This window comes from Chrysochloris asiatica, unplaced genomic scaffold (genome assembly GCF_000296735.1).
Source record: "Chrysochloris asiatica unplaced genomic scaffold, ChrAsi1.0 scaffold00014, whole genome shotgun sequence".
NCBI classification, from domain to species: Eukaryota; Metazoa; Chordata; class Mammalia; order Afrosoricida; family Chrysochloridae; genus Chrysochloris; species Chrysochloris asiatica.
The window spans coordinates 24,184,863-24,199,203 of NW_006408532.1; positions in this window are offsets into that span (position 1 = coordinate 24,184,863).

The following is a 14,341-nucleotide window of genomic DNA, read 5'->3' on the forward strand; positions in this document are numbered from 1 at the left end:
GTCCCATATAGGGTTTCCAAGGAGTGGCTGGTGAGTTTGAACCATCAACTTTGTAGTTCAAACTAAACTTGAGGTCCAGTGCTTACCCTAAGATACCTCACCAAGACTCCTTATAGGCAATGTAAGCAATGGAAGGACTCTATGTAAGCCATACAAGTGAATTTTATTCAGTGACATACTGTTAGCTTTACTATGACCAACACAAAGTATCAATTGTATGTCAAATCATATTGTGAACAAAACTCCTGGTCTTTTTTCTTTAAAATTTTGTTGTTGAGTGCCATCGAGGCAGTTCTGGCTCATAATGACCCTACATACAGCTTCTGAGGAGGGTCTGGTTGATTTGAACTTCTGACCTTACAATGCCACATCAGGACTCCAAAATCCTTGGAAGCTGAATGCTTTCTCCTTCAGAGTAACTGGCGGATTCAAACCAAATAACCTTTTGGTTAGCAGTCAAATGCTTTAACCACTGTACTACCAGTGTTTCTCTTTTTAAATGTAGCACAGTGAAAATATCTCCCAATGAATAAATAAGTTTCTTTGTACTAACCTGCTATTAAATTCTGTCATATAGCACCAGAATATTGACTACTGAAGCATGATGAAGAGCACCAGAATATTGTCATGTATAGTGCTGGAAGATGAGCCCCTCAGGTTGGAAGACACTCAAAGTATAGCTGACCTTGATGACACGAATAGAGTAAGTCTTCAGGACATTCATTTGTTGATGGGACATAGCTCAAAATAAAGAAAAACAACTGTAAACATTCATTAATAATGGAAACATGGAATGGACCAAGTATGAATATGGGAAATTTTGAAATTGTCAAAACAAAATGGAACACATAAATATCAATACCCTAGACATTAGTGAGCTGAAATGGACTGTTACTGGCCATTTTGAATCTGGTAATCACACAGTTTACTATGACAAATTGAAGAGGAATGGCATCACATTCATCATCAAAAAGAGCATATTGAGATCTGTCTTGAAGTACAATGCTCTCTAAGATAGGATAATACCTATACACCTATAAGGAAGACCAGTTAATATCCCTGTTATTCAAATTTACACACCAACCCCTAAAGCCAGTGAAGATGAAATTGAAGAATTCTAACAACTTCTTCAGTCTGATATTGAGCAAATATGCAATCAAGATGTATTGATAATTACTGGTGATTGGAATGCAAAGATTGGAAACAAACAGGAAGTATCAATCATTGTAAAACATGGCCTTGGTGATGAAAACCATGCTGGAGATCACATGATAGAATTTTGCAAGACCAATACTTCTTAATTGCAAATACCTTTTTTAAAGAACATAAAAAATGACGATACACATGGACCTCACCAGATGGAATACATAGAAATCAAATTAGCAACATTAGTGGAAAGATATGATGGAAAGGCTGCATATCATCAGTCAAAAGAAGGCCGGGGGGAGACTGTGGAATAGACCATCAATTGTTCATATGCAAATTCAGGCTGAAACTAAAAAAAATTAAAACAAGTCGATGAGAGCCTTGAACATATCCCACCTGAATTTAGAGATCATCTGAAGAACAGATTTGATGCATTAGACCCTAGAGACCAAAAACCAGAAGAGTTGTGAGATGACATCAAGATCATCATACAGGAAGAAAGCAAAAGGTCATTAAGAAGACAAGAAAGAAGGAAAAGACCAAAATAGATACCAGAAGAAATTCTGAAGCTGCCTTTCCAGTGTAGAGATTCTTCCAAATAGAAGAAATGACAAGGTAAAAGTTCAATAGAAAAATTTCAAAGCACAACTTGAGAGAAGACAAAGTCAAATATTATAACAAAATGTGCAAAGACATGGAGTTAGAAAACCAAAGGGAAGAACATGCTCAGCATTTCTCAAGCTAAGGGAAATGAGAAAAAATTCAAGCCTCAACTTTTAATTTTGAAGGATTCTATGGGCAGAATACAGGTTGAATAAGTATGGTGAAAGAATACAACCGTGTTGTACACCTTTCTTAATTTTAAACCATTCAGTGTTTCCATGTTCTGTTTGAACAACTGCCTCTTGGACCAAGTACAGATTCCTCATGAGCACAATTAAGTGTTCCAGAACACTCATACTTCGTAATGTTGTCCAGAGCTTATTTTGATCCACACAATCGAAAGGCTTTGCGTAGTCAATAAAGCACAGGTAAACAATTTTCTGATATTCTCTGCTTTCAGCCAAGATCCATAGGACATCAGCAAAGGTAACCCTCATTCCATGTCCTCTTCTGAATCTAACTTGAACCTCTGGAAGTTCACTGTCAATGTATGCTTGCAGCCGTTTCTGTATTACCTTTAGTAAAACTTTACTTGCCTGGGATATCAAAGAGATTGTCCAATGATCTCCGCATTCTGGAATGGGCACTAATACGGATCTCTTCCAATCAGTCGGCCAGATAGTTGTCTTCCAAATTTCTTGGCAGAGCTGAGTGAGTGCCTCCTGTGCTGCATCACTTTTTTAAAAGATTTCAATTTTTATTCCATCAATTCCTGGTGCCTTGGTCTTTGCCAATTCCTTCAATGTACCTTGATGTTCAACCATTTAAAGAGGAACATATGATCAAGAGCCAATAATGAAGGAAGAAGTCCATGGTGCATTGAAGGCACTGGCAAAGAGTAAGGCACCAGGAATTGATGGAATGCAAATTGAAATCTTTCAACAAACTGACATAGCCTTGGAGGTGCTCACTCACCTATGCTAAGAAATTTAGAAGGCAACTACATGGCCAACTGGTGGAAGAGATGCATATTTGTGCCCATTCCAAAGCGATGTGAAGCAATGAAATGCGGGAGTCATCAGACAATATCATTAATATCCCATACAAGCAAAATTTTCTAAAGATAATTTAAAAACGGCTGCAATCATACATTGACAAAGAACTTCCAGAGATTCAAGACAGATTCAGAAGAGGTCGTGGAATGAGGGACATCATTGCTGACATCAGTCAGATGGATCTTGGCTGAAAGCAGAGAATACCAGAAAGATGTTTATCTGTGCTTTCAATAGTATGGATCATGACAAGCTATGGACAATATTATGGAGAAAGAATATTCAGGAACACTTAATTGTGCTCATGAGGAGCCTATACATAGACCAGGAGATAGTTGTGTGAACATAACAAGGGAACACTGAATATTTTAAAATTAACAAAGATGTTCACCGAAGTTGTGTTCTTTCACCATACTTATTCAGTCTGTATACTGAGCACATAATCTGAGGAGCTGGATTATATGAAGAAAAACATGGCATCAGGATTAGAGTGAGAGTCATTAACAACCTGCAATGTGCGTATGATACAACCTTGTTTGCTGAAAGTGAAGAGAACTTGAAATACTTACTGATGAAGACCAAAGACCATAGCCTTTGATATGGATTGCACCGCAATGTAAAGAAGACAGAAATCCTCACCACTGGACCAATAAACAGCATCCATATAAATGGAAAAAAGATTGAAGTTGTCAAATCTTCATTTTGCTCGTATCAGCTATCAACACTCATGGAAGCAGTAATCCAGAAATTAAATGATGTATTGCATTAGGCAAATCTGCTGTATAAGACCTCTATAAATTGTTCAAGAGCAAAGATGTCAGTTTGAGAACTAAGGTGTGCCTAACCCAAGCCGTAGTATTTTCAATAACCTCATATACATGTGGAAGTTGGACACAGAAGAATTGATGCATTTGAGTTATGGTGTTAGAAGAGAATATTACAAATGCTAAAAAAAGAACAAACAAATCTTTGTTGGAAGGAGTACATCCAAAATGCTCCTTGGATTCCAGGATGGCCAGAATTCGTTTTTCATACCTCAGACATATTGTCAGGAAGGACCAGTCCTTGGAGAAGGATATCATGTTTGGTAAAAGTCAAGGGTTGGAGAAAAAGAGCAAGACCCCCAATTAGATGGACTGGCACAGTGGCAGCAGCAATAGGCTCATGGATAGCATGATTGTGAGGTTGGCATAGGACTCAGTTGTGTTTTGTTATGTTGTGCATAGGATTGCTATGAGTTGGTACCAGCTTGATGGCACCTAACAACAATTAACAAATGAATGATAAAATATTGAAATATTATGATTATATTATTTTCATTTTATCTCCATTATAGTCAATATTTTATTTCACAAGTGATTGAGAAACTGAAACAAATGGGACAATAAAATTGTGCTCAAATATTACAAAATAGAGTTTGCAATTATCTGGTTGCTTGGATTTCATTATCAGTTGAACTAGAAAGTCAGACTGAGAGCCTTTTGCTTTAAGACAAAGTTCAAGTTGATTTTTTTGCAAGCAAACCATTTTCATTTGAAAACTGTTAAACAAAATTGACCAGCTTTGTTACTCTCCAGTTCCAAAATGCAAATAAATGGTCCTCCAGTTGCTCCCTGTGCATTGTTACAAAATCTACATCCTTTTCACCCCTTTTATAGTCCCTTTTATGGCTATTAATTTTTAATTCTGGAGACATAGTCACTGTGTTTCTGGTTCTCTGGTGGCAGATAAATGTGATTTAGATCCCGTTTTATATATGTTTGGGGTTGATGGTTTTGATTATATCTATTTCCCAAGAGAAAAATTGCTGGTTGCCATAACCCCTTCCTTGCTGGTCATAAAACAAATATTAAATAATGGCAATAAGGTACAAACCTCCTATAGTGCCCCAATTTTTAATTAAATCATTGTTGGTGGAATATGGTTGAAGGAATACAGATTGTATACAGACTTTACATGATGAACCCAAAGTGGAGACTTACATATTACTTGGACCCTTGAGACCTCCTAGTGCATGTGCAGAATAGCAACTATTATTTCTTTTGCTACATTTTTGTAACTTACAGACCCCTGGTATGTTGAGTAGAACACAGGGACTATCCAAGTTGTATTCTTTCCAAACTGGTTTTCAGAGTTCCAAACACAATTGTTTTTGACATTTAAAAAAACAAATACTATAAATCTGTTAAATTTAATACATTGTCTACCCTCCAATAGTCATTTAATGTGAGGTTTGTGGGAAAGTCAAAGCTTTTTACACCTTCAGCTCTTTCATTATTTTTTAGCTAAGAGTCTACAGAAGGGAGCAGGAAGTTTAAAAATAAAGTCTACATAATAATTTGGAGATTGTTTAAATAATCCTCTATCACTGATCATTTTATGAATAGAAGTATAACCCATTTAATGCTACCATTGCCAGTCTGCCACAGATTCTGCAGAGATACTAGCTAAAGTGTATAGGATGTGTCCTAAAATGCTCCAAGGAAAATATTTAAGTCAATACGAAGATCAAGTTATGCATGTGCCTGTGCATAACCTTTTGCTTTCAACTGCTGACAAATGCATATAGTAAGTCAAGTAGAGATAGATATTTTCTACCGTTTCATGTGTTTTTCTACAGGCTTATAAAAGAACTACTGAATATGTTCCTTACTCTTCTCAAACCCTCATATTTTATTTCTCTTCTCAGTATTATTAAATAGGAGCAAAACCATTCATGAACATGGTTATTATTAGCTGCCATGTTGAGTTACCCCCAACTCATGATAATCCCATGACCAAAGGAATGAAATGTGTAGTCCTGTGAAAATAAAATCACCAGGTCCATCTTAGCTTGGCAGCTCCACTAAAACTTGTGCAGTGTCATGGCAAGACACAAGCTTTCACCATCAAATGAATGGGATTCAAGCCCAGGTCTGCTGAATGGGAAGTGAGGGCTTTACCAGTGAGCCACTTACTGCCTTCATTTCAGTGGTTACGAATCCGGCTGCAAACCGCAAGGTCAGCAGTTTGAAACTACCAGCCGTTCCATGGGAGAAAGATGAGGCTTTCTGCTCCCGTAAAGATTTACAGCCTCGGAAACCCTGTACAGGGTCGCTATGAGTTGGAACCGACTCCACGGCACATAACAACAACAACAAAAAAATACAGAATTGGAGTCCTGGTGTGGTGCTGTAGGTTAATGAGCTGGATTGCAAGATTGGTTTGAACCACAAGATTGGCAGTTCAAACCCACCAGCTGCTCCTCAGAAACCCTATACAGAGTCGCTATGAGTCAGAACTGACTTGACACCACTTAACAACAACAGCAATACAGAAATAAGAAATAAGACAAAGCTAAGGAGCTCTGGCAGTGTAGTGGTTACAAATTGGGCTGCAAACTGCAAGATCAGCAGTTCGAAACTACCAGCTGTTCTGCGGGAGAAAGATGAGGCTTTCTGCTCCCGTAAAGCTTTACAGCCTTGGTAACCCTGTACAGTGTCGCTATGAGTTGGAACTGACTCCATGGCACATAACAACAACAACAACAAAAAGTGGCACTACATAGCTGGGGATCTCTTCACTGATAGCTACATTACCGAGTACTCATTTGCCTGATCCCAAGTTCTGTCCTGTATCCCAAATACTTTGTGTAACATTAACCAAACTTGATGATGAGCATTCACTGGAGACCTTTTATTAAAACCCACTACCTTTTATTAAAACCCACATAGTGACCCTATGGGACAAAATAGAACTGCTCCATAGGATTTCCAAGATTGTAAATCTTTATAGGAACAGAAACGCTCACCTTTCTTCCATGGAATGGCTGGCAGGCTTGAATTGCTGATCTTACAGTTAGCAGCCTAATGTGTAACACACTGTGCTACCAGGGCTCCTTGTTGTTGTTAGGTGGTGTCTAGTGGGTTCCAAACCATAGCGATCCTATGCACAATATAATGAAGCATTGGCTGGTCTTGTGTCATTCTCACAATTGTTTTATTTGAGCTCATTGTGCTGCAACTGTGTCAATCCATCATGTTGAGGGTCTTCCTCTTATTTGCTGACCCTTCATTCTTCTAAGCATGATGTCTTTCTCCAGAGAATGATCCCTCCTGACAATATATACAAAGGACAAGAGATGAGGTATCATCATTGTTGCTTCTAAGGAGCTTCCTGGCTATACTTTTTCAGTCCATGGTACCTTTAAAATTATTCTCCAATGTCATAACTCAAATCCATCAATTCTTCTACAGTCTTCCTTATTCATTGTCCAATTTTCACACACATATGAAGCTATTGAAAATATTATGGTATGGGTCAGGCACACCTTAGTCCTTAAACTGACAGCTTTCCCCTTTAACCCTGTAAAGATGTCTTTTGCAGCAGATTTGCCTATTGCAATACATCCTTTCTTAAGCATTGTTTGTAGATACAGGCAAATTGAAATCTTTGACAACTTCAAACTTTTCTCCATTTATCATGGTGTTATTTTATGGTCCAGTTGTGAGGATTTTCATTTTCTTTACATTAAGAGCAATTCATATAGAAAGCTATAATCTTTGATCTTCATCAGGAAATATTTAAAGTACTCTTTGCATCCAGCAAGCAAGATTGTGTCCTATGCATATCACAGGTTGCTGATGAGCCTTTCCCTAATCCTGACACTATGTTTTTTTCATATAATACAGTTTCTCAGATTATTTGCTCAACATACAGATTGAATGTTGATGTTGTTGTTAAGTGCCTGAGCCCTGACTTATAGCAATCCAGTCTAGGCTTTCAGAGGAGCGGCTGGTGAGTTTGAACCACTGACCTTGTGGTTCAAACCAACCTTGTGGTTCAGTGGTCATCCAACAGCACCACACCAAAGGATACAACCCTGATGTACAACTTTCCTAATTTTAAACCATGTAGGATACATTTGTTCTAGGTCAAATAAATTATTTCCAAAGAATCATTAACTGATCTTCTGTTATAAGTCACTTGTTGTTATTGTTGTAAGTGCTGTAGAGTCGATTCTGACTCATAGTGGCCCTGTATAGGGTTTCCAAGGAATGGCTGGTGAGTTTGAACTGCTGACCTTGTGGTTCAAACCAGCTCATTAAATAAATATGGGATACAATCATTGAAAAAAATTAAAGATGTGTTTTAATGGACTATGAATCATCTTTCATCAAAAAAAAAAAAATTTCATCAAAAAAAAAAAAAAAGAAAAGAAAAAGAAACTAAAGAAAAAATAAAGCTTTACAATTCTGGGATAAGGCTAAATGCAGCTGGTTTTTGCCATTTTTATTCCATTTATTAACTATATCACATTAGCAAATTCAGTTCACTTTTCTGAACATCAGTTAACGCCACTGAAATAGGAATGTTCAAATCCATCTGGCAGGGAATGGAAAGAGATTGGCATATAATTGCTTTAAAGAACATCTACCCACATAGGCCAATTTAACATTAATTCAACCTATCTGTTCTTATCACATCCCCTGAGTGAGAAGTAAAAAGCTCTGCTTTCTCAACTTTCTAGTTTTTAGGTGCTGACTCACAGCAACCCTGTATAGGCTTTCTGAGAATGTGATTTGTGATGCTACAGTCTTAAAATTGTGTCCTAAAGAGCTGCTGGTTTTCCTTGTGAATCAGATCTTCCATCTGATTCCAGCTTCCAGAAGGCCAGTACTTTTCAAACTGGAATGTGCATAGGAATTACCTGGAGATCTTGTTAAAATGCGTCTGGGATGGAGTCCGAGATTTTACAGGTCACACTGTAATGCACTAGACTACTAAGTTGGTTTGAACCACAATGTAAGCAGTTCAAATTCACTAGCCACTCCTTGGAAACTATATACAGGGTTGCTATGAGTCAGAACCAACTCAACATTCTTAACAACAACAACAACAAACAGCACCTGAGTAACGGATGCTTGATAACCCTGCTTGGTTCTTGATAACATTAAAGGAACATTAGTCTGCTTCGACACTTTCCTACACTGAGCACACATTATTTATTGGATCAGAGCACAAAGTTTTAAGTGCTGCTGCTGATGTCATTTGGGTTTTTTCCATGGTGATAAATACATCCTCTGGGAATGATTGCAGCCAACAAAGAGAACTACAAACTGAATGACAGGGTGAGACCAGTAGTGGGGAAAGTGATCTGTGGAAGAATTTCTGCTTCTCCTTCTTCTCTTGGCTGTCACTCATGATGAATGACTCTGTGCAGAAAGGTTTGACTGAACTCCAGTGATAGCTTGCAATTAAACTCCCCATGCATCCTTTACTGTCCTCTTTATTAACATACTGTCTATAATACATACTATAATTACTGCCTGTCATATATCCCAAATCAAGGTGGAGAAAAATATTTATTTTCATGACTTATAAAACATAAGAATTTAACTATATCATTAGGGAATCTAATTGTATATCTTAAGTATAAGATATATATTTTAGCTCCCTAGCATCAAGATGAAGCAATATTTTAAAAAATGACTGATAAATTAGAATGAAACTACAGAACAAAGCTATATTCACTAAAGCTATTTATATACCATAGTTTCCATTCATTCACCTAATATTTATGATTGAGACCCTACAATATACCAGATACTATTCCAGGCTCTAGGGGCAAAGTCATGAACTAAACAAACTCCCTGCCCTTGTAGAACTTACAGTTTGCATAAGCAAACAAATACAGACTATGTAAGGTAGGGAAAAGCAGTATTTTATGAAAAAAAGTGTAAGAAAAGTAAGGAATAAAGGGAAAGCAGCCATGAGAGTTCTATTTTACTTGGGGACACAGCATAGAGAAGACCTAAAGGCATTGAGAGCAAGTTTTAGGAATCCAGAGATGATCAGGCAGAGACAGGGCTTAGCAGGTATAAAAGTTCTGAGTAATGAATGGGCTTAGAAGGTCCTAGGAAAAGCAAGGAGACAGATGTGGCTGGAGTGTCATGAGCAGGGCAAGGTGGAAGTGATAGAAAATTAAATCAGAGAGTTTGTGGAGAAAAGGCATGAGAAAGACAATCAGACAGAACTTTTATAGGCTATTAACAGCATGTTGTTGTTAGGTGCTGTCAAGTCGGTACCGAACCACAGCGACCTTATGCACAGCAGAATGAAACACTGCCCGATCCTGGGACAACCTCACTATTGTTGCCACGCTTGAGTCCATCGGTGCTGCCACTTGTCCAATCCATCTCGCTGGTGGTCTTCCTCTTTTTCTCTGACCCTCCACCTTACCAAACATGATATCGTTCTCCAGCGACTGGTCCCTCCTGACAATATGCCCAAAGTATGAGAGACCAAGTTTGGCCATCTTGGCCTCCAAGGAGCACTCTGGCTGCACTTCTTCTAAAACGGATCTATTGGTTCTTTTGGTAGTCCATGGCACTTTCAATATTCTCCTCCAACACCATAACTCAAATGCATCAATTCTTCTATGGTCTTCCTTATTCACTGTCCAGCATTCACATGCATATGAGGTTATTGAAAACACCATGGCTTGGGTCAGGTACACCTTAGTCCTCAAGCTGACATCTTTGCTCTTCAACACTTTAAAAAGGTCTTGCCTAATGCAATACGGCATTTGATCTCTTGACTGCTGCTTCCGTGAGTGTTGATAGTTGATCCAAGAAAAATTAAGTTGTTGACAAATTCAATCTTTTCTCCGTTGGTAAGAATGTTGTTTATTGGTCCAGTGGTGAGGATTTTTGTTTTCTTTACATTGAGATGTAATCCATAACAATGGCTGTGTTCTTTGACCTTCATCAGCAAATGTTTCAAGTCCTCTTCACTTTCAGCAAGCAAGGGATGAGGTCGGAACAATCAGAGAATTTTAAGAAAGTCATAGTCTTCCTTACACTGTAAAAGGATTGCAACAGCTGCTGTGTAGAGATGAAGGGAGACAGGTAGTAGATTATCACTGTAAATATGTGATGGTGGTGAGAACCATAGTGGAATCTATAGTGGTGGTAAGAAATTATTAGGTTCTGGAAATATAGTATTTTGAAGGAAAGATGACAGAATTTGCTGGCAGATTAAATGTGGATGTCAGAGAAAGAGGAATCAAGAAGGTTTTCAAGATCCCAAACAGCTATAAAAAATCAGTTTGCTAGTGTAAGAGGACATGATGTGAAAAAAAAAAAAAGAACTAAATTAAAAAATATTCTGGGCATTGAGAAGATTCAAGATGGCAGACTAGGCTGATAAGCTATCCAGATCCACTACAATAAAGACCCAAGATGACAATTCTGGAACCCATAACTTCAAAGAAAAAGATTAAAATGTAGATAAAATACCTGAGAATAAGAGACTGATTGAATACAGTAAACAAAGAAGCATATGGAGTGTTGAATTGCCTGGCAGAGCATAGTCATTTTCAATTATTGTAAGCAGTGTTCCATTTGGGGCAGAAATCAGACAGCAGGCTATGCTTGCCCAGGACTACACCAGTACCAACACAAATAATCAGAGACCAGAGAGGTGTGATCTCTCCCCCTCACATCCCATGACCCCCACCCCCACTCACACCCATCCAGAGAGGCTGGTCAACTCCCACCCCAACTACCAACTCTGTGCCACTTTGAGTTTTTAATCTTTTTTTATTTTTCCTTCTTCTTAGATTTCCCTCTCCCTGCCCCTCTTTTCTTCCCTTTTATTCTTCTTATCCTCTTTGTTTTTCCTTTTATGATTCCACAGAGTGGACAACCCCATTGAGCATTGAGCACTACCACAGAGCAAGTGTCATAGTTCCACCTCAGCCATGTTTGCCATCTAGCACATGTGTAAGTACTGTGATTTCCCCCCCACCTTTTTTTTTTTTTAATTTCTTCTTAGTTCATCCTTGTTTTTCCTCTCCCCTTTTTAGTTTTAGTTTCTTTTCAAATTTTTTTTCTTTTCTTTTTTTTTTCTTCCTCTTCCCTTCACCTTATGAAAAAACACTGATCATGCAGAGTGGTGCCCTGACCCCTAATACCTCCACCTTCAGCATTACCTGCCCATGCCACCCTGCAGTCAGAGGGACCTGCTGCCACAGAATGAATGTCATGTTCCTGCCACCACCGGGTTGTCAGCTAGAACTTGCAAAGTCAATACTGCGATACTTACTCCTCTCGTTTTTCTTTTATTTTTTCTTCTTAGTTTGTCTCTCTCCACTGCCCTTACTTTTTCCTTTCTTTTCTTTTCCACTTCATTTCTTTCTTTCTTTTTCTCCCCTACCCATCAGCCCTACCCATGACACCTGCCAACCCTACCCACTGGGTGAGTGCTACCACGTGCTCCAGTATCACTAGATCAACTATCGGGGATGGCCAATACCTGCTGTATGTGATCAGTGATCAGATTCATGTCCACACGGCCATCACTACCAAATCTACCCGGACACAGATGTTAAGCACCCAAGTGCTGACCAACTAGTAACCAGAGTAACACTTCTGTCTTATTGCCCAGATACATGTTAAAAAAAGAAAAAAATAGTGGAGAGGTAAACCAATGTGTAATCAACACATATATAACAATAACACCACAATGTCTCCGAGACTTCAGATAACTTCACATCACACATAAAATAAAGCAGAAAAAAGTGGCTCAGAAGACAAAATTATAGGGTTATAAAATGGGATGAGAACTGCCTAATAAGAAATTGAAAAGACTTATACTTAGGTCCCTACAACATATTAAGAAAGAGATCAAGGAAACCACAAACAAAATTAAAGAACTGCTGACAAAATTCTAGAAGAACTCAGGAAATCCATAACAGAACAAACTGACACACAAAAATGGGAACTTAGAAACCATACAAAACCAACAAATAGAAATCTAGAAGATTAATACTCAATTTTTAGATACAGGTAATGTATTGGAAGGGTAGGGAGTAGAATTGAATCAATAAAATACAGTATTTTATTGATTCAATAATATATTCAAATAAACAAAATATAGCAAAATTGAAGACAGTTCTCTTTATACTAATCTGTTAGAGGAATAATCAGAATAAAGAGCAACAACAAAAGAAAAACAAAGCCTAAGAATTATGTGGGACACCATTAATAAGAATAACTTAAGTGTGATTGGAATTCTAGAACACTGAATAATAGAAATTGAGACAATTGTCAGACTAGTTGGAAGAAAACCTCCCTAATATTATGAAAGACAAGAAGATATTCATTCAAGAAGCTCAACAAACCCTGAATAGAATAGACACCGAAAGAAAACCACCAAAAAATATCATAATTAAATTGTCCAAAACCAAAGTCAATGAAAGAATCCTGAAAACAGCTCCAAGAAGACTAAGCTCTGATTTCTGAGCAGAAACCATATAAGCAAAAGATGGACGAGATTGACATATATAAAATCCTGAAAGGAAAAAAAAAATTGATAACCAAGAATTATATATCCAGTAAAATTGTCCCACAAATATAATGCCAAATCAGGATGCTTCCAGATAAGCAGAAATTAAATGAATTTGTAAAAATCAGACAAACCTTATGAGAAATACTAAAGGGAATACTTCAGACGGAGAGCCAACAACATCAGACAACAATTGAGACTAAGACACATGATAATGTCAGCCAGAAAACAACCCAGATATACAAGAATCAAAAAGTAAAAATAAATCTGTTGTTACTAAATGCTTTTGAATAAGTTTCAACTCTCAGCAATCTTGTATAGGGTTTTCAAGGAGTGGCTGGTGGGTTTGAACTGTCAACATTTTGGTTGGCAATCTAGTGCTTATCCTATAGTGCTACACCAGGACTCCAAATAAAACTTGGTGGGTGGTGGTGGTAAGTGCCATGGAACAGTTCTGACCTACATAGGCTTTTAAATCTTTGCACAAGCAGAAAGCCATATCTTTCTTCCTGCAAAGCAGATGGCGGGCTCGAACTACAGGTCTTGTGGTTCATAGTCCAGTGTTTATCATATGGAGCCACCATGCTCCTAAAAATAAACCTAGAAGACTAAAAGTTGGAAACTGGAGATGTCTATTTGTAAATAACAACAATTACAAAGCAAAAAGAAGGACTATAAGTATTGTTACAGAAGTTTCAAAAGCTGAGCAAGTCAGGATAATATCAAGATAGAACAGACTGTCTTAAACGTGGGAAGATAATAAATCACAGAGTAATTTCACAGAAAATTAGTAAATCTTCTCATTCAAGTAAAAAATTAAGGAAATCATAAAATCTCAGTAAACATTAAGCTAACAGAAACAAAATATGATCACAGGGGCTTATTAAGAAGAAGTTTTAGGAAAATTGAAAACTGCATTAGTAAAAGAAGGCCAGGAAAATTACACCAAGAAATATTTTTCTATCATGACAATACACCTGTTTATTCTTCTGACAGTCCATTCAATATTCTTTGCCAACATCACAACTCAAAGGCATCAATTCTTCTTCAGTCTTCCTTATTCATTGTTCAGCTTTCAAATGTATGTTGTTGCTGTTGTTAAGTGCCATACAGTCGGTTCCGACCCACAGTGACCCTGTATAGGGTTTCCGAGGAGCAGCTGGTGAGCTTGAACCGCTAACCTTGCAGTTCAAACTGCTTTGCAGCCTGGC